The 22,443-nt window shown below is 39.0% G+C and overlaps 1 long non-coding RNA gene across 1 annotated transcript in view; it reads right to left on the reverse strand.

The window, feature by feature from the left end:
- Positions 1 to 19,135, reverse strand: part of LOC118596346 — a 42,193-nt gene extending 23,058 nt beyond the window's left edge. Inside the window, exon 1 of the long non-coding RNA XR_004946683.1 lies at positions 19,011 to 19,135. This is a non-coding gene — a long non-coding RNA (uncharacterized LOC118596346). The remainder of the gene's footprint in view (positions 1 to 19,010) is intronic.
- Positions 19,136 to 22,443: the final 3,308 nt, after the last annotated feature.

Here is a 22,443-nt window from a genome sequence, read left to right on the forward strand (position 1 = left end):
GGGTAACTCTCAATTCATCTTTCTGGATTTTAAAAAGCTATGGAGCATATTATATGAAATGCTATGAAGTTAAGAGTAATTAATAATGATTATATCATGCATTAATTAATAAATCCATTGCAATTAGTTATAACAGCAAATTTAAAAGTGGCTATGCTACAGATCAGTGAAAGATCAAGGAAAATCCTTATGTTTTTGGAGAATGAGTGTGTGAGTGGTACTTATTGATACTTATGAATGTCTCAGCCAGTGATACTCTTTCATATGTCTTCTGAAGTGCTGATGGTTGGTCTTTGATCCTTTTGGGGGACCCATCACTCAGCTCCCAAATAATTCACACACAGAGGCTTATTTTTAATTATGAATGCCCAGCATTAGCTTGGCTTATTTCTTGCCAGCTTTCCTTAACTTAAATTATCCCATCTACCTTTTGCCTCGGGGCTTTTTCCTGTTTTCTTACTTCTATAAAACTTACTTTTTACTCCACAGCTTGCAGCCTGGAGTCCTCCTCCTTCTCTGGCTCCTAACTCCTAACCCTCTCCTCCCCGTTTTCTCCTTTTATAAATAATCTCTGCCTGCCAGCCCCACCTATCTTTTTTCCTGCCTTGCTATTGGCTGTTCAGTTCTTTATTGGACAATCAGGTGTTTTAGACAGGCACAGTAACACAGCTTCAGAGTTAAACAAATGCAACATAAACAAAAGTAACATACCTTAAAATAATATTCTACTACACTGAACAGACAAGATATTTTCCCACCATTTCTGTGTTCAATAAGTTTAGTGTTGAGAAGTGTCTCATACCCCTTGGATCATTTAGAAGCCACTCACTGATTCTACATAGTGATCTGTTTTTCTGTGAGTTAAATAGATAGATAGATAGATAGATAGATAGATAGATAGATAGATAGATAGATAGATAGATAGATAGATAAAGGGCCTGTGTCACACAATACACACCTGACTTACATTACTATGACACATCAGTTTATAGTCCTTCAGTTTTCCAAAAAACTGTCTTCTTAATCATACTTTATCATTTTTAATAAAACAAAGACAAAACAAAAACCCACTACACATAGATCGAGTCCTAAAGAAAACCCAGTAAGAAGCCCTGAAGAAAATCCAGTAAGATGGATATAGAGCAGGCTTTGACCAAGCTACTGCTAAGAAACACAGACATCTGGAATTTGACTAAAAGTACTACCATGAATATGATGTCAATTTATATCTCTTCTAAGACAAGGAGCAGAAGGATAAGAAGAGAACTTAATGTCTGGCCAACTGGAAGTCGGAACGCTGCATCTCAGTCCCAGATGCCTGTGAAATGACTTTTGTAAGAGGATTTTGTTCTAATTATTGGCTTCCAAGCATCTTGATTTGTGATCCCTTTCCATGTAGTGTGAGGTACAGGAGATGGACTCATCCTGTTTGACTAAACACAATACTGTGAATCAGGAGAGAAAATACTAGCACTTCTTTAAAAACTTTTGAATTCTTTTGTCAATTAATTGGTCATAGTGAAAGCTAAAATCCTTAGCAAAGAGATAACCAAAGGAAATAATATAACAGGTACTTTATAGAAGTGGATGATTATTGCTGTGTCTGAGAAAATGTTTTAACAAGTAAGCAGTGTCAAGAAATAATGAGGGATAAACCTGCAGTTAAAATGCTATCGAGCTGCCCTTGCACGTGAGGTTCTGGGTTTGATTCACAGTGTCACAGGGGAAATTGACTTAGGCATTTTGCCCAAGGTGACTGCAACTTCATTGTTAAAACAATGTCTTGAACCCTGGCTAAGGTTTCAAATGGCAGAAAAAAATTATGGAGTAAATAATGAAGCAACAGGAGGGAAGAACGACGACATAAAAAACAGGATGACCAGTGAAAGAAAAAGGAAAAGAGGTTGATTCTCTGTCTTTCAGGGGGCGGGGGAGTCCATATTGAAATTAAAAAAAAGAGAAGTCCAGCGAGGGAGGAAACATGGTCATAACTGGGTACAAAGCTTCAGATGTAAATGTTAACCATATCTCAACATAAGATCAGCTAGAAATTCATGTCCAGACTTGATGGCACATTTTTCTGTTGCAATCTTTTTTTCCCCAACGTAACATTTTCCCACAGAGGGCTAGGATGGTGTCCATGGCTCGTGCTGTGACAGGGGGCTGTGTTGATGTCTGTGGTCTGTATTGCCACCAGAGGTCCATGATAGGTGCTGACACTGGAGACCGTGTGGATGTCCACAGTCCATGCTACTTTTGCATCTTATGGATGGCTAAAGACTCACGGTGGAGAAAGAGGGACACAGAAGGCTTCTGTGACAACCTCTGCGGTAGAGCTTATATTCAGTATTTTATGGAGTGTGAGGACCATCTCTGACCAAAATGAAGGGAGGATATTTAAAAAATCAATAAGTAGCTCACTCTAAATAGAAATGTTTCTATTAATCAACTTTAAACATGTCTGTAAAATCAGTGCAACAAATTTAAATCATAGTATATCAAAGCAGAAAATGTTGGTCTTTCAGGTACTGTCACACACATGAATACTCTACTTACTGAATGTTAATTCTGTTTTACTGACATGTGATCATGAAATGATTGCCTTCAGTCTACCACCTCCCCCATATGTTGATTGGATTTCACTGGATTTCCTCCTACAGACCAATATAATTCAAGATATCGATCTCAAATTTTAATTATAAGTAAACACAGTATATCCTGTAATAAAATTAGAAGCAACCTGCAATCATCTCTGTCCTTCACACTGAGCTATACAAGGACTTTGGTAGGGCCTCAGGTAGTTTCAAAATTGTGTTGAAACTAATTAAAATGTGTTTATTCTCAGGATATCTATCTGAGACAAACATGTTCAGAGAATACCTATTAGTTGTCTATAAACAACTCTCAGGGAAACTCTTCCACTCTGGTTTGTTGTTGTTGTTGTCTGTTTTAACTATACACATGGTAGGAAATGAAAGAAAAAGTAAAACCTTTGGAGGTGTGTCTTGGTTTGCATTCTGTTGCTGTGATAAAACACTGACCAAGGGCAACCTGGGGAGAGAAGAGTCTAGCTCATCTCACAAGTTACAATCTGCCACTGAGGGAAGCCAAGGTGGGAACTCAGGTAGGAGCTTGAAGCAGAAACTGAAACAGAGACCATGGTGGAGTGCTGCTGACTGGCCTCTTCTCTCACAGTCAACTGCCTTTGTTACACAGCCCAGGCTCACTTGCTAGGGATGGTACTGCTCACAGTGGACCAAGCCCTACTGTATTAATGAGCAATCAAAAAAAAAAAAAATGCCCACAGACATGCCGATGGCCAATCCGATAAGGAAATTCTTCAACTGAGGTCGCCTCTTCCCAAGTGTATCAAGTTGAAAACCAACATTAGCAGTGACGTGGCACTGTAACAAACACTGTTATGAAATTAAAAGGCTTTGTAGATTGATTGTCTTTTTTCAAGATGGTTTAATTTTAAAATTAAATATCTTTCAGCTTACCTCTGCCTCTAATGACCATTTAGCAGTGTTTGAAACACTCTTTAGCCAACTGTCCTAAGTCACACATTTTGTAATATTTCAAGAGATGGAGCCAGGCGGTGGTGGCGCTCGCCTTTAATCCCAGCACTTGGGAGGCAGAGCCAGGCGCATTTCTGTGAGTTCGAGGCCAGCCTGGGCTACCAAGTGAGTTCCAGGAAAGGCGCAAAGCTACACAGAGAAACCCTGTCTCGGAAAAAAAAAAAAAAAAAAAAAAATTCAAGGCTTGCAAGCAATTGCGTTTTCCCCTCTTAATTTATGTATCTCCATATATTAAAATAATTGATCACTCAATTAGTAATCACAAACTATTTGGTGGTCTGAGTGGTCAAATTATGAAAAGTATCTGACCTGAACTCTTTCAGAATAATTACAAATTCTTTCTGGTTTCATCTTTTTTCTTCCTTGATATTTAATATCTATTTGTTTGAGAAAACTATCAAAGCTAGACACTTAAAACTTTTAAAAAATAAAATTAAATATAGTTTATATCTATAACTACATTAAGAGGAAAATATATTTACATGGAGGAAAATGTTTACTTTCTTTTCTTATTTTGAGTTATTCTTAAAAGTTATGACTGACTTTTTTAATTGGAAAAATATGGTGATGTTACTCTTTTAATTGAAAAATATAGGAGCAAGATGGGGCCGAGTTCCAGTTTTACTATAGGAAAATGCTCATATTTCACAAGTATGCCATTATTAATGCCCAACTTCATTGTCATTTTTCATTCAGAACTCCCACTGGGAATACCATGTGAGAAAGAAATGGAGGATAAGACCAGATTATTATAATTCACAAGACTAATTATGACTTTGAGTTTTCCTGAATAAGCTAATTCTTTCTGTACCCTGGGATCGGTAAGCACGAGAATAGTCTCATAAGGGCTCTGCTGAGTTTACCATGGCCTGTATTTATAAATAAATTTGGTGATATCAAACAACACTTCAGTTCTATGTTTTCTTTGGGGTTTGCTTCTAAAAATTATTCTAAGAAGAGGGAGGACAGGAGAGGCTAATTTGGGGGCAAATACTAGCTAAGTACAAAGAGGGATATGTATAAAAATGTCATAGTGAAACCCATTGTTCTGTGTGATACTGAAACAATTCATTTAAAAATCTGGTGCCACAGGTATATTTTAACTAAATAATAATAAGGCACACATGAATCACGTACTATGGGTCTAAACTCATAGGTTTGAAATAAGCTGTTTATTCTTACTGATATCACTGGAACAAGACTAAAGTAGGCAGTGGGAAGGCAAGGATGACAGAGAACTTGAGAGGACAGCAGGCAGACAGGAGTGGATGGGAAGCAGGCAGGACACTGTTGCTTGATCTCCATGTTTGTTTGTGGAGAGCCTTGGGCGTGACATAAAATGATTAGATCATCTCTAATGACTTGAAATCCATTTGAGATGTTGGTCTGACTCACCTCACAAATGCTGATTGCAAGGTTTCCTGTGATGATACCATTAACCAATTCCTCCAGGAGCTTCTCCATTCAGTCACTCATTGCAATCCACCGGAAAGGGTTTTATTTGTGCATTAAATAATTTCCATTGGTGAGGTTTCTTGTTTTCCAGTCTACCTCCAGTTTTATGTTTCCATTTTGTTCCAAGAGAAAAACTAAGCAATAATAGATATGTGTGCCTTTTGCAAAGCTTCAGGCCCCAACCAAAATAGCAATAAATTACATAAAGTCAAAGCTCCTTTTCATATGCCTCTAATACTGATGCATTTTATGAGGTAGAAGAGCAAACACTGACCTCCTCTAGTAGAGATACACAAAACTAGTAATTGCACCTACTTGTTGAAAAATCATTATGAAGTTGTGTGACAAAAAAAAATGGGTATTAACTGGGAGAAGAGATCCTACCCAGCAAGCCATGTGGGAAGCTTAATGGGCTCTGGGAAACAAGCCACCCTATAAAACTTTCTAACACAGCTATGTCACCATCACAAAGGACACACTTTCTCTTTTATATGACAAAACATTGTATACTGAATGTAATACAGTAGGCTTGTGTGCAAGACACATATAATCACTACTATTTTCTGTTGACTTTTCTAGCTTAAGTCATCATTTTCTCTATTATCAATTTACCTAATATTTTAGCAAGAATGTGCTTTATTGTCACTTAGTGCTTGCCAGGTGGCCCTTGATTATGATTAAATAGACACGTAAGCTCACTTGCTGTTCTTATATGGAGTCGTCTATTGCTACAATAAATATTACCGGATATTTTATATGACCCAGCTATAGAAAATAGCATTTAATATTGAGGGTAAAGGCAAATAGGACTTTACTTCTACTGTACCACACTTCTCTGTGTTCTAAAGCACATCTGTGAAATATGCATGCCTCTACAGAAGTTACTCTTCTCAAAGCATGCAATGCTCACTCTGATCTTACACATACCTGACCTCCACTGAATCCAAGAGATTTTGTTCCCTTACTGTAAAGTACGACTGTTGCGGGCCCCTTAACGAACTCCACCACCATGAATGAACCCTGATCAGAACAGCAAGCACAGCTACATTGAGGCTTATATCAGCAATGCCACTTAACACATTTTAAAGTCACACTTAAAGAACCTGGAAGTTATGACACAACGTGACAAACCTGAACACAGAGTTGGATGGAGCTATCTGCAGCTGGCTTCTTGTGCCAACACAGGGAGTTGTGCCCAGTGAATACAGAAGCTCAACATCCTGCGTCCTCAGGGTGTGAAGGCTCTTTCTGAAGTCTTCATGTTCCAGGTCAGTCCTTTCAATAACTTCCTGATGTAGCACGTATCTTAAAGAGTCTTGTTAATAAAATCAAACCTGAGGCTAGTTATTGGGGTGAATGCTGGAAGATCAGAGAAGCAGAACAAGCCACAGCTACCTCACTTTGCCAGTTCCTCAGCTGATCCTGTTTACTCAGACTGGAAGCTTCTGAGTCCTCATCCAGAACCAATCTCAGCTAAACTGTTGCTCAAAAGCCTAAAAGCTTAACCAGCCAAATGCTTCTAGTTTCTGGTCCTCACGCCTTATATACCTTTCTGTTTTCTACCATCACTTCCTAGGATTAAAGGCGTGAGTCACCATGCTTGGCTGTTTCCAGTGTGGCCTTAAACTCACAGAGATCCAGATGGATCTCTGCCTCCCAGGTGATAGGATTAAAGGTGTGTGTGCCGCCATTTTATGGCCTCTATGTCTATCTAGTGGCTGTTCTGTCCTCTGACCCCAAATAAGTTTATTAGGGTGCACAATATTTTGGGGAACACAATACCACCACATCCTGTTGCTTCCTCACACCCACAGCCCTGTACCAGGCTCTACATCACCACCAGAACAAAAGAACAATAAGACTGTGTTTGGGCCATCTCCTATGGTTGGTTTCAGTTAAAATGTAACTTTCTCCAGTGTGTTGACTGGAGGTGCTAAACTCTGAAACTGTTTTAGTAATTTAGGGCTGGAAAAGAATCCTTTCAGTTACAAATGCTATTATACCACGGTCAATGTAAACAAATGGCAAATATATCTGTGCTGAACATTTCTCTACACACATGTCCATGTGTTCTTATAAAGTATAGAAACATCAGAGCATGTACCAAGTACTCTATGTAATGTAGTTATCACTTATGTATCTGGGATACTTCTCAATTATAAACATATAATTTCCTTTTATGAAAATTAGTTTTTGAGACAGTAAGTACATGTCTAGGTATAATATAATGCATTTTTGTTAATAAATAATTATTGTATTCTAAATATTTTAGTAAACAAACAATTTTAGTAAACAAACATTTTCACTCAATCATTTCATGGCCTTTGTATAACCCAATACAGTTCATAACTCCTAGTGTTTTCAACAGACACAACTATTATTAAATCTTTTGCTATACTGAAAGTTATCTGTTTTTACTGTTGCTTTTGCTTGTTTGTTTGCTTTGCTTTCAGAAGCAAGATTTCCCTGTAGAGACCAGACCAGTGTGGGACTCATTGAATAGCCAGCATTGGCCTTAAGCTCACAATTTTCCCACCTCAGCCTCCTGGATGCTGGCATTTTGTAAGTATGAGCTACCACACCTAGTGTTGTTCAGATTTTAAAGAAGGGATGTTTCCTATTAGAAACAATATTTTTTTTTGCTAATCTCAAGCGCATATTTTAGCTTAGTGTATACATGCATTGTTATCATTAGTATTAATTAACTGTTATTCTTTTTTTTAGATTTATTTATTTATTATGTATACAGAAGAGGGTGCCAGATCTCATTACAGATGGGTGTGAGTCACCATGTGGGTGCTGGGAATTGAACTCAGGACTCCTGGAAGAGCAGTGCTCTTAACCTTTGAGCCATCTCTCCAGCCCTTAACTGCTATTCTTAAAAAGTAGAATTGTTTATTTGGAGAGTTGAGATTTTATTAGTGTTGCCAAGTACTTTAGATTCTTCAATATTCACTTAATTATTTGTAATATATCAAAGTTGGTTAAAAAGTTCGTCTAAAACAATTGTCAGCTTTGTTTTATAAAACTTCTTTCAAAATTAGTCTAGTAGAGTGAAATAAATGGAGAGATGAAAAAGGAGAGGGACTCAGAGGGAGAAAAATGTCAAGTGAGTTGATAAGATTTGTTAAATTAAATATAGATTCATAGAACGCATATTCACAGACTTACACAACATATTCATACTGACATTGAAAATACAGTTTTGAAAATATCCAAATAGAAGTTCTATATCCATGAAGACATTTTTAATCTTTAAAAAGTAAGTTATCCACATACTAGAATTTTATGACTTTTCTGCTAACTACTCTACATTTCAAGTATTTTGACAGGAAAACACGACAAATCTTAATCCATAAAAGTTCTAAAGGAAATTATGTCCACTGTTGCTACTTTCAGGAATGTTTATGCTTATGCTGCTAGATAACATTGCCAATGAATACAGCATACATTCTCTTGTTTTAAATTCATATCCAGGTCATTGAATGTTAGTCCATTACATTTACAGCTCCATGCTGCCCTTCTGCTGGGTCACTAAACTGTTTAAACTTAGCAGATCAAATGTTAGTAAAACCAAATCTTAATTTTTGTAAGTTGTAAAATATGATACAGAGAAAATGAACTAGTTCTTAAGAGTTGGAAACATCATTTTTCAAAAGCCTCCTCAAATTCATGTATCACAAAGACACAAGTTATGCCTTCAGCCCTATGTGGAGGATTAGCATCTGTGGATGACAATGCATTTTCTAGATGGTACAGCACCTAAAGTGAAGAGTGTAGATCAGAAAATACATATGCTGTGATTTGCACTTAAGGCAATTTAATCTGAAAAATTAAAAGTGCTTAGATATAAACCCCGAGTTGTTTAGGATTACTTTGTCACAAAGCCTATTAATGTTGGTGGATTCTCCTTCAGTCTTGTGTATTTCATATTCGTGTAAGCTTTTTGTTCCTGTCTTTGCAAGGAATGTGTTTTACTGCTTTCACAAAAATTCAGTCATAGCTCAAGTTATTTTAACAAATGATTATTTTTTTCTCTGTTTAAAAAAAAATGGTTTCAAGATCAAGATTTTTACATTGCAGAGAAAATGGAGGAAAATTGAGAGAATCCTTTCATTTCCTTTTGTAGCGTGCTACTGATGATGAAAAACAAGAGAATGAATCTAATTGGTAAAATAAACCCCATGGGAAGTTTCAAGCATCTCGAACAGAGGAATATTCCTAGTTGTAAATAGCTCAATTTTATTTCTAGAACCTGAAATATGTATTCTGCCACCCCACCTCAATCTTGCTTCCATTTCAACACTTCAGCCTTAACAGAATAAACAAGTGATTGTCAGAAAAGAGAAGCCAGCTAAGGTTTGGGGCTGCTGCCACCGCCTCTTTCTTGCACAATGCCATGCCAGTAGCTACTGGTAAGGAGAAATAAAGAGGAGTCCGCCACTGTGGGGTGTGGAAGCAAAGGGGCAGAGGGGCATCACTTCAATCCCTGGGCCCTGCTTCCCTCTCACTCTGCCTCGCCAGAAAAGAGATGCTCTTCATTCACAAAACAAAACAAGAAAAGCTCTATAATTATTTTTGGCTCAGCTCCATTGAAATTCATTCTCCTGGAAGCATCTCTGTTTTAGATTAAAACAATGCTTACAATATTCATTCTCTGCTCTTGCCTGCTTTCCTTTTTCAGTATTCCTGCACACCACCCATTCCCAAACAACCCACCCACCCCCATTTTCATCTTGGTTTTCTCTCTTTCTTCCCCTCTCTCTCCCCCTCTCTCTTGCCTATCTCTCTGTCTCTGTCTCTGTCACTCTCTCTAACACTTTCTTGACTATCTTGCTGTCTCTCTGTCTCTTTCTCCCCCCTCTCCCTTGCCAGTCTCTCTGTCTCTCCATCTCTCTCTCCGTCTCTCTCTGTGTCTCTCTCTCTCTCTCTCTCTCTCTCTCTCTCTCTCTCTCTCTCTCTCTCTCAGTCACTCTTTCTGCCATTCACAATGTGTTTTTCTCTTTCATGCTAAGTAAAGTTGGGCTTAGAGGCTGCTAACAATGATGCTTCTCGGTACCTACTGAAGACCTCCATGTTTCTTGTCAATGGGACAATCTGTCTCCCCTACCAGCCTTGAAAGTTCCCCCTATCGGATGCCCAGGCATACTTCAGGATAGTTGGTCTGTGACATGATATTTTGAACCAAAAGCAAAACAAAAAACTCCAAACATAGCAACAACAACAAATCAATCATTCCTCCTGCATCCTATTAATAAAATTAGAAAGAATTTACTTTCCTCTCTCTCTCTCTTATCCACATCTAATCCACAAAAGATGGATACAGTCTTTCTTACCAATAGTAGGTGGCAGTTATTAACTTCTAGCAACAAAACCTTCCAAACCACTATTTTCAAACCAGAATTCCAGGACTTAGCTGTAAGGACTTGAATCTATTTTTCTATCACTAACTTTAACTCTGTTTCCTCTTCTTAAGAGAAAGACTTCTGTCACTTTGCTGTTAGGAGAAAATAATTTCAGCAAATATAGTTTGTGCATCTGTACTTAATAAAGTTATCTGTAATGAAATGTTGTCTTGTCTCTCGTCTCTACTGAAACAGTGAGTTCTTAGGACTCCTCAGATGAGGCGAAGATTTTACTTGAAATGACTTATACTTTGTCGAACTCCGATTTCCCAGGTTTTTCAATCTTTAGTGACTGTAGGCACAATTTGCTGATAAACCTTTTATTAAAAGAGGTGGATCTCATACCTACTTTCACCATCATTAATGAGTTTTGCTTTTTCTCACTCTCTAATTGCAATAATTAATTTGTGCTTATTACAAATTCTCAGCACCATCACCCTTGCATTGTGCACTCCTGTGAATAGTGACTGTTTTGTGTGGATACTGGGTTCACCTGTAAGGAAGCCTTACCCTTCTACATCAGCTTGACAAATGGAACAGAATCCCTACAGCTGCCCAGATGTGAAATGTCTCTGGGCTTTCCTATCTGTCTAATAACATGAAAGCAATGTGTAACTGTATATTTAGAGGAGTTTGGGAATCTATTTCTGAGACTCCATAACAACCCTATCACTGGGCTCCACTTGGTTTACCAAATAAAGTGTGTAGGGGGTGTAATCCCTCTCACACCCACTGCTGTTAATTACACTGTAAACATTTAATACACATTCTCTCTTTCCTTTGCCCTTTTCAAAAGGAAAGGTGGTAATTTATATGTACTCTGCCTCTTTCTTCTCATTGTTTTATGTCTTATCTTTCTGGCTTTCTTTCATTTCAGTAGAATGGAAGTGGACATGTTTGGGAAGACAAAAATGTTTACCCAGTTAATTTTTTCATATAAGGAAACAGCCCAGGCACCTTCTACTTTGTCTTATGGCCTTTGTTAAGCCACTAATGTGAAAGCTGTACTTCAATTGCCACAACACTGTAAAGGGGATGCAGTAGGAACACACAGCCCGTGAATGTTAGCCAAATGAAAGCAGGTTTAATAGCAAGAATGGCTATGTTTGGGATCCATATGCATGTTCAACTCACACATTCAGGCAATGCAATAAAGCAGGGAAAAAACAGCTGATACACAAAAGGGACCGTCTAGACAGTGCCCCATCAGTCTGGCTAAATTTGGTGCTGGCATTCCCAATGGGATTGTAATATAATTGTTCTGGTGTCTGCGTTCATTCCCCATCAAACACCATTCCAAAAACACATCCTTCTCCCCCCAACACTTCTTCTTCCTCAAATATGAAACCCAAACTATGCAATTCTAAAGAGGGCATTAGAGGCCCAAGCTCAAGAAAATATTACAATTCAGCAGAATTGTACTGTTTAATTTAATTCTTTCTTTTAATCCCCATGTTAGTTAACTGCAATACAATTAATTTCACTAAATTTTAATAATTTAAGATCATGGAAAAAATTTAAATGCAAATATAAACAACCTTAAAATATTGAGCATCATAGATAAAAGCAAACAGGCCTTCTGTTCCTTTGTATTCATTAACCTCTGTTATAAAATTTAACAGAAATCAGAGATGTAAAAGTATAGAGATGGACATGGATCATAAATTCTAATGAGGAAAAGGCTAATGAAAACAGTGTTAAGCAAAAGCATTGAAAAATGCCTATTGTGTATTTTTTTTCTTTCTTGAGTTTAAAGCCACAGTATTTTCTCTCTAAACATCGTATGCAAGTTTCATTTCTGTTAATTTGTGAATGAATGACTCTATGTCTTTGGCTTTTAAAAAGAAAAATCAGCAATATTCATCTACTTGTTTATAATAGCTACCAATTAATATTTCTTAATATTCTAGTTTAAGGCCTCAAGAAAAATGAAAATCATTACTTAAAGAATAAAATAAAATGCACATCGTTAAAATGAATAATGCAGAGGTTATTGATAAAAATATTCATAAAAACTTCCACAACACTGAAATTAAAACTATCAGATTCCACCACAACCCCCAGGAAAACACAGATTTGAGAACTGTGTCTTAACCTAACTATACACTTTTCTTTTCTTTTCTATTTCAGCATGTCACCTATGGACACTGTTATGATGTTTACATTAACTAGGAAACCCATTTTTTAAAAACTATTTTTAAATACCCAGAAAAATTATCTTGGTAAAGAAGCTGGACTGTTGAGTGGTTCTGTACTCCTAAGAGCGGATCTGGATTTTGGATTTGCATCTCTGATTTGAGGCTTAAATAACCCTTTCCTGGTGCTATGAACAGAGTTGTCTCCAACCTTTCTAGCAGCTTGAAGACATCAGATTAGGACACCAAGTACAGGAAGCAAGTGTGCCAACCCCATCAGGAACCACTCCAACCTTGAGAAAAATCAAGACAATGCTTCAGGATCTAGACCCTGGCTTTATCTAACGGGAGGAAGCCGAGAGGCCAACATCCCCACCAAAACCTGACACAGCCAAGAAAGGGTGCAAGACACAAGGCCTCAACACAACAAAGACAGAACACAGACCCCATGGAAAATCACAGCCACAGCAGCCCAGACACACCCAACTATGAGTCAGAAAGGGTCTAAATCCTCATGTGAAATAGGAAGCTTAAAATGTATGATTAAGAGACTGTATCTTTCCATTTTTTTAATTTTTGAAAATCCACAAATAGTGACATTGGATTTTTCCCTTCTTTATACAAAATTCTCATTCTGCATCTGCACATGGGCACTAGAAGTATGGTAATTAACAAAGTCAACAACACAATATTTTAACAGAATGTCCACCTGCACCCAGTTCTTTGCTTATAATTGTTTTATTATTCACTTTATTTTTTGAGCATGCACTGCTGGGAAGTGAAAGAAAGGCATACTGTAGGCCTCTCGGAGATGAAACACTGTAGCAAAATCGGAGTTTTATACTTGGTTTTCAAACTATTGAATAATATCCTATGAGACCTCTTAGGTCTTAACTGGATTAAAATGAATATATTTGTGCTCCAGCTCTTCAGTTAACTAATGTGCATGTGAATTGACACTGCCAGGGAGCCACACTGAGCCTGGATGCAGGGGACAGGCTGGGTGTAGCTGTGTGAAGGCGTGTGCAGCCACTGCCGGCCGCCTCTGACGAAAGACAAAAATGAAAATGGGCAGGCCTTGGGGTCTAGTGCATTTTGTCGGGGCCACAAGAGCAGCTGAGCTGAGAGATGGGGGAGGGGAAAGGATAGTGGTAGGAGGAGGGTGGAGAATGGGGTGTGGCGTGTGTGTGTGTGTGTGTGTGTGTGTGTGTGTGTGTGTGTGTGTGTGTGTGTTGGTTCTGAGGTTTTAGCTGTGGCTGAGCTTGGGGTCTTTTTTTTTGTTTAGTTGTTTCCCAGCATAAATAGCACAGAGTTTCAGACTCAGGGTGGAGAGCATGCAAAGGGAATGCCATCCCAGCTTCTCTTTCTGGTCCTTCCCTGTGGCCGCTGCTCAGAACACTGTGGCTGGGAAGAAGGAGTGGGGGGTGAAGCAAGAGACGGGGGTCTGTCTGCAGCTGCCCCTCTCACACTTGAATAAAAGAACTTTTTTTTCAGGGGTAGGGAAGCTGTGAATACCTTTCCCAATAAGAGATGAGGCATATTGAAAACTATATTAAATTACCCTGATTAACAATTTAGCCACGAACGGGGAGCTTTGGGAGTTCTCTATAGGCAGCACTGGGGGCTATTCATGCCAGCAGCTAAGAGGTCGAAAGGTTTCTGAAGTTCACAGGCTCAGAGCCTTTGTTATGCTAACAGACAATCTCAAATCAGCGGCCTAGTGGAGTGTGAAATATAAATGATTCCTTGAGAACGTCCAGTAAGTTGTCACTCTTGCTCTCCAAATACCAGGACAGGCTGCTAATTTTTAGCAGGCCCTTTTGCAACATTGCTAGTCCTAAATGAATGCCTTTGTAGTTCAAATAATCTTTTCAAGGGACCTGTCCTATCATCATAGTCCAAATGCATCTCGGTTTTGACTATTAAATGAAAATCAGGGCTCAGCCGTGCTTGACTTTTCCAAGCAAGCGATGTTTGGGATGGGTGGAGACCACTCTCATGCACAAGAAGTTAGCACCCACTGCAGGAGGGCAGGGCATTAATAACAGCCACAGCCAGGGCTACCCCAACTCCAACCCCCACCTCCACCCCTGCTAGGAACAAAGCTCCTGGAGAGATTTACAGGGGGCTTCCCTCAGGCTGGACTACCTTTCTCTTTCAGCCATACCAACCCTTGTCTGATTTATGGACTCTCTGTCCAACAGGACAACCGCTGACCTGTTAGCATTTGACTGGTCACTTTGAAGCAGCAACCTTAGGGATGAATATATTCATTCTTCAGGGCAGATGAGGCCAAGAGGACGAGGACAAGGTGTATGTCCAGGCTGTGCCCTCAGTATCAGAAGCCCGCGGATATTGGTGGGTTTTTTGGGCTTTTTTTGTTTGTTTGTTTGTTTGTTTGTTTGTTTTCATTTTTCCCAAAAGGTTAAAAGCATGGCTATGATCTTGGGTGGAATCTGAGTACGTCCAGAGAAATGTCTTAGCTCTTCAAGTTTGAAATCCCAGAGCTCTGATAGTGAGCAGAGTACCACCAATGCAAACCCAAGTAAGCTTTGAGATTGATGATGAAAATAGACCAGGGAGAGTGTGGCCAGATCAAGTGAGCTAGGAGGAAAGGACAGAGCCAACTGACAGAAATAAAGAAAACCCAGAAGAAAGCACAGAACAGCTGCTGCTGGGCACCTATCTACACCAGTCTGACAGAGGGCTGATACCACGACTTGGCCCTTAACACTTTGGGGGACTACTTCTGACTTCATGTTCTCAGTTTTTTTGTTGAAACACTGAAAGGTCCTAAACATCTCTGCATTCTCCAAACAGGTCAAGCTTGATTTCTGAGGCAACAAATGGAAGAAAAACAAAACAAAACAAATGAATTGTATCTCCTAATATACTCTCCCAGTATGTTGGTAAACATGAGAACACGTGAGTGATAAATTGAACACATTCTCAGGTAGCTTATAAAGAGCTCCATCCATGCAAAACTCTGAAGGTCCTGAGTGTCCCTCGTATTTCTACTACAATTGCTATGGAAACTAGTGGAAGCAAACACTGTTTTTTCTTCCAAAGTAACTAGGACTTAGGGCCAGATATTAACACATGAATTACAGAACAATATGAAAGGTCCTGTACCTTTCACCAGCTTAAAAATTATCTAGCAATAGCTTTAAATGTTATTTTATAAAAAATAATCAGCATACAATGTCCATTTGGAAAGAACCCTGAAATTTAATTCAGAGAATTTAGTCAATTGTTTGGATTACTACTTACTGTTCAAATCCTTTTTTTATTTCAGTTTTATAAACTTGTAGGTAACACTGTTTAGGAAAATTAGTTCAGGTCCATAACACTAAGGAGTAAAAGTTCACAGTTTCTTCATTTAAATATGTGAATTGGACAAAAATTTGTTACTGGTCTGTTCATGCCCTTCTCATGGGAACCTAGCAAACTTGTCCTCCTAATTTTGGGGACAGCAAAGTGATTAACTGTGGACTTCTAAATATATAAAAAGGAGGCAATATTGATCAATAAAAGTTCAACAGATGTGATAATGTGCTTAAAGTCGACTTTTATTCCCTTTCTATCTTAAAAAAATCCTCAAATTAATATTAAACTGTAGAGTGTCTACCTGCTGTTGACTCATGCTGGACATTCAAAGGAGAAACATTCGCCCTGTGCTTCCCAAACTCTTATTTCACCTCTTCCTTGCGTCCTTTCTCTTTAACACATCAAAATAGGGGAGGAAGCCCCTTTGTGTTGAAACTGCAGAGAAACACTGAGGCTGTGGCGAGCAGTGAATGCCAGCTCCACTTTTGGGGCTTGGTTTGTTTTCCTCCACTGCAGCAGTCTCTTTTTCTTCTGGCTTTACAGACTCTAGTCACTTGAAGAAAAGCAATGGTTGAAATGAAAAGTTGAGACAAATTGCATCAAACCTGTGTTTTGCTGGGAAATGAGCAGGATGAACACAGTGTGGGGACAGAGCCCCAGCATCTCTCCCTACACACAGAAATAAATAGAAAATTTACAAAGCTGCTCTTTTTGTTTACACTTACCTAAATAACTGTGATCTGAGAGAAAGAGAATCCCTGTTTTAGAAAAGTTTTGAAGTTGCCAGGTCACTGTGGTGGGGCATCTGAATGTGTGTGTTTGTGTGCATGCATGGGAGAGTATGTCTGGGAGGAAAAAGACAGACGGGGAGGAGGAAGGGCAGATAACTTTGCTAACATATTAATCCTTTAGATAGCAGCAAACGAATGGTCCATATAGACATTTGTTTGCCTGAACAGGTTCTGTGCAGGTCTCTCACACGCTGTGGCATATGCTTCATTTATATGTATATTTATTTAGAACGGTAGAGAATAATAGGTATAGTTTGTCTATAGTCATAGTTATTATTTAAAGTCTAAAGAGGTTACAACTTTCTTTCTACCCCAAACACAAATACAAAGGTCTTTTGAATATGCCTCTGGCTTTATGTTGTGGGCCAATTAAAAATAAAGATAATATTCCAACCATTGAGCCTTAGTAGAAGGAAGAATGAGTCTACAAAGCAGAGTGACTCCAAGATGGCTGCCTCTCCTTTCTTTCCCCTCCCAACAGCCTGTTTTCCTCATAGAAATTAATGTGATATTTTGTTTGGGAACCACATTGTAGATCATTAGCAAATGAAGCAGCCTCTCCCTCCGAGGCACCAATGTCTGCCTGCAGTGTCCTCGGTGCCGAGGAGGTGTGGAGAGATTAAAATACAAGCATTCAGATGCACTAGCTTTTTGTACAGTGACCGGACTCACATACATGTACACATGTACGTATGAACACCACACACAGATGCAAAGAAAATCAAAGGCCCGATGCTGTCTCGGTTTTCAGGACAGACAGTAAAGCAGGGTCTGAACCTTTTCCCAAAGGTTAACAAAGGCACCATTCATGGCCTGTTTGATTTTTTAAAAAAGATATATCTTACTGATGACTCTCTCATTAAGCAGACTTCTGAAGTCTGGGGAGACAAGATTTCCATAAATTATCTCTCTATTCATCTCACGCTGGTACAAAATGCAAAGATTTTTTTCTTTTTTTGTTTTTTGTTTTTTGTTTTTTAAAGAGACAATATGAAGCTGTGAAGCTTCTTGACAAACACACTAAAGGATTATGATCTTTAGGAATGACTATTGTTAATTATAATAAATACATATTTTAATCATAAAATCCTACCCGTAAAGCCAAATTTAAAATAATGTAGGGAATAAATAAAAATATAGTTGGTGTTTGCTAGTAGTTCTCTCACAGCTGGGTAAACTAGAGTGCACTAGGCACCAAACAACGAGAATGCTTTAGTTCCTATAGGAAATATATTTAAAAAAAAAGAACCCACAACCCTTTATCTAAAAGCCATCAGGGACAAGCACTCAATACAAGTTAACAAGCAGGGGCTGATAAGATAACATTTATATGAGGTCAGAAGTCAAATACCAGTCAAAGGCTTTTAACCTCTAGGGTCATAAACAGGAATAGTTAAAAGTGAGAGGTACTTATTTATCGGATTTTAAGGGTACCTGATCATTGCCAGAGAATCACCAATGATGAAACTAATTGGGATTTATAGAAAAAGGACTTTGTAGCTGTTCGAAGAAAATTAACCTACAAACCCACAATTCTTCAATTGGCAGGAAGAAAAACAAATAAACAAAAACCCTTGTTTCAGAGGGAAAAAAATCTACTCACTGATTTAAACATATTTTATAACAACAAAAAAAAAAACCTCTGCTATAAACAAATTATGACTAATATAAAGACTGACTAAAAAATAGTAAAAGACACATTTTAACAAATTCCATATTAATATTCTTAATAGCCCCAAACTCCACAATTTGTTCCCTATTTTTTCCTTGTTCTTTTGCAAACCTTCAGATCCAATAAATCAGAATATAATGCCAGACTCACAGTGCTCATATCCCCACAATGCCATCATATACAAATTTAAAATTATAAATATTCCAATAGCAATTTTAAAACATCAGAAAATTGAAACCGCTTAATTAAATTTTTATCTCAATCTATCCAGACAAGCACATGTTTTCTTTTATTTCCTGCAGGAATATTTTTCTTTGTTTTGATATCTCTCTCTCTCTCTCTCTCTCTCTCCCTCTTTAGGTTTACATTCCAAACTCCCAAGCAGTTCCTAGTCCCTGAGTCTATGCTCGTTTATATTTTCAAAGCACACCCCCCCTGTTTTCTTTTGCAATAGAAAAAAGCAGATCTGGTTAGTCCTTTCTAGAGAGAGATGGAAGGACAGACGATTGTCAGGCCCTCCAAGGCCCACTGTTTCTTTAAACAGAGTCCACAATACACTAGACGAACATTGTGGATTTAAAATGCTTTTAAATATTTATCACTAGTATTTTATCATCATATTCAAATGACACCTGGAGTGCACTCACCTTTATTGACAATCTCTGTTCTGAAAGTCCATTTGCTTCCTTAAAGCCCCCCAAGCAGAACAAGGACTACCCGTTTTCATTCAGTTAATGTTTAGTAAAAAACCAAGCAACCTTAATCAGCATGCTGATTGCATCGTCAACTAACAAATAATTTACTACTCTGAGCATTGCATTCCATTAAAAGCTCATTAAATTTTCTGCTCTCCAATGGGAGGTTTAGCTTTTGAACTGCATGCTTTTGCTTCGAATGATCATTTATTCAATTTTTATAAAATGTGGTCTCCCCCCACACACACTTCATTCCAAAGTATAGGTGAGCATTTCAATACCTATAGACTGTCAACATGCAGGAACACAGCCCAGGGTTTGATAACATTTGATTTGATTTACAAAATCTTTTTAATAAAAACCCTGCACAATTGCTTGTACTTTCAGGACTTTGAAATACCTGAACTATATCTGTGGTCACATGTAACTCAAACATAGCTTCAAAATATTAATATCCAGTATAAAATTTCAAATTCTTTTTTTAAGTTGAAAATTTTCTTTCCCATGTCTTATCACTATTGTTGCATTTATTATGTTATCCTCATATGTAATTGTTGTCTACTGCTTCAAAGGGGGTGATGGCACTACAGAGCTATTTAATGACAAACTTTGGCAGGGTGGCCAGTTAGCCAAAGAAATCTACATTTTTCTGGGGTTTGCACATTTCCTACAGATCCCTTAGTCCTCTGAATTATTTTTATGCCCAGACTCATCAAGAAAAGGATATATTTATTATTTTTAATTTAGGGAAATGTTGAAAATATTAGGCCACAAATTAACATGCATCTTTGGATTGCTAATTGTGCTCATTGCAAATTTGGGTCATTTTGCATGAGTGACTCTAATGTGGGGCTGAGATTGCCATGCAGCTCAGTGGATTCCTGATTCCCCTCGCTAATCCTGAACTCAGTGATTGTGTCAGGTGCAGGTCTGTATGCTCTAGCAGCTGGCTCATCCTCATCAATGCAAATAAGGCAACTCCTACAATCAGAGCCTCGTGAGTGTGAGGCCTGATTGCTGAGGGCAGGCTCAAGCATGACACAGACTCTCACTTTCAAATCACGCTAAGTGACGAGACAACTGCAGTGTCCTCCCAGCTCAAAATCAACCTTTGGAAAACAAAACAAGAGTGTGATGGCGGCCAAGAAGAGCGAAGCCCGGTGTTGGGCAAGTGAACTTGTTTAGAGGGGCTTTATTTAGATACCGATAGAATGCAAAGTGTATTTCAACAAATAATTGTTTAGCTCCCCTTCTGGGCAGCCTTTGTTTTCAGAGCTGCAGGGGTGTGCAAAGGTAAGAGAGACATAGGCCCTGTCTCCAAGAAACCCTATGGTTTGATTGCAGAAAATTGTAATGATTCAGATAATGGCAAAACTATTATTAAGGAGCAGTCACTAAAATCTTAAATGAAACCCAAAAACCGTACGTTCAAGGGAAGTATTTATAGAGGGAATTACGGCAGAGAAGTTGAGATCGAGGTTTTGGAGGCTTCAGGTTCAAATCCCAGTCTTGCTACTTACTTGATCAGGTTTCTTCACCCTTCTAAACTGTGACATCACCAGCCCTCCCCCCACCCACACCCCCGCCCCCGTACCTCCTGCCCAGGGATCTTAGGGAATGAAATGGCATTACAAAATAGCACACCACCTGCTTGGCACCTAGTAAGTGCTCAGTAATGTCAGTTGTGATTATTATTTGCTCCTTAGCACCAGGAGAGGGGCAATACAGAAAAGACAGTGTGCCACTGTTTGAAAGACATTTACGTGGTCTTGCTCAAAATTCTTGTGTTGCGTGTAGCACTTACCCGGTGGACGAGAAAATACAGTGAATGCTAAAAAGCCCTGTGTCTCTCAGTAGTCTGGCCAGTCCTGGCAACTCAGAACATAAAGGAGAGAACACGAAATCCCTGTGTTTTCCCTTTTCTTCTTCTCCAAACAAGTGTGCGGACTTCCCTGCCCTCCAGCCCCACCCTCTTTATTTTACCGCCTGATCTATAAAGGGGATTAACAGCAGCATGCTGCTTTGGCATGGAGCAGATTCTGGATAAGGACCTGCCAGTGGAGTTTAATGAACACAGTTTGCTAAGATTGTGAGTGCACATTTCTCGGTGCATGCTGGGCTCCAGCACTCGTCCTTGAGACAGATCGATGAGCAGGCCTTGGATCAGGCACACATGCTTCTCCAGAACCCAGGAAGGACTTAGAGAGGGAAAAGTCTTTCCTTTTTCCCCATCCATAATTTGCACTCTGTAGATTCAGATTCTAGATAACTTCTCTAGTTCCCCACAAAACATGGAGTAACATCATTGGGAGGGTAAACATACTTCTGGGCAGCAACAGATCTGCTTCCTGCCTAGAGAGAGGGTGGCTGGCATGGGAGTCTGTGGTTGGCATTTTTCCCCTTGAGAATAAGATGGAGGTAGTTAACCTTCCTGGGGGAGGCTGGGCCTAGACAACATCATAGACACCATATCCTTCCTGGAGTTACCAAACAATAAAGCTGCTTCCTCTGCCAAACACAAAGAATGGTCTGTGGTTGGATATTAGCAAACAGTGAGCCTCAGAAACAGGAAAGGGAAGGAGGGAAGGAAGAAGGAAAATTACACTAAGAGAAAAGCACAAAATAAGATTTATTCTCTCCCTCCATTTGCACAGAGACGGCAGCCATGCAGTCCTGTCTTGCTTCCTGCCTGTGCCAGGCAAGCGATGAAGAGATGGAGAAGGGATTTTGATGTCAAGCCAAGCAGGTCAGTGATGAGGCATGAGGCCTTCTGGAAATGGCAGAGATTTGAATACCTGGAATGTGAAGAGCCTGTGAAAGAAGGGAAGAAGTTTGATCTGTTGCCTTTCTGCTCAGGACTCTTCTCCTTCTCTTTCTAATAGGATTAACAGATATTTTCCTAAGTAGAAATCAAAATGTGTCAAATCATCTGAGACAGTCAATTTGCTCACAATGCCCACATTCTGCAGTACACATGCAGCACTATTCAAAACCGGCTTCATTTCAAGACACACAAAGCAGCTGAGAGGTAAACATTTACCTTCATAGTCTTACCCTGCTTTCAGACGGTTTCATTTTTCTCAGTGATTTTCCCCTCCTCTTTCACTGCCCCCCCAACAATCCCCACCCCAACTCAGCTGCAAAACATCTAGTACAAAAAGATGAGACTTTCTGGGAGGATTTGTTCTAGGCGGTTCTGATGATGCAATGTGCATTCTCCTCCATCCTTGGGAACTCCTAGGATGTGTTTGCACATCACGCCTCATGGCCCAGTGGTCCTTACTCTGCATCACATGAAAATCCTCCTGGAATACCTGCAAAGGTTCCCTTTACCTTTCTTCCGATCTCAGCCGTTATCAGAACTCTTCCCCCCCCCCCACCCCTG

This window comes from Onychomys torridus, chromosome 15 (assembly GCF_903995425.1).
Source record: "Onychomys torridus chromosome 15, mOncTor1.1, whole genome shotgun sequence".
NCBI classification, from domain to species: domain Eukaryota; kingdom Metazoa; phylum Chordata; class Mammalia; order Rodentia; family Cricetidae; genus Onychomys; species Onychomys torridus.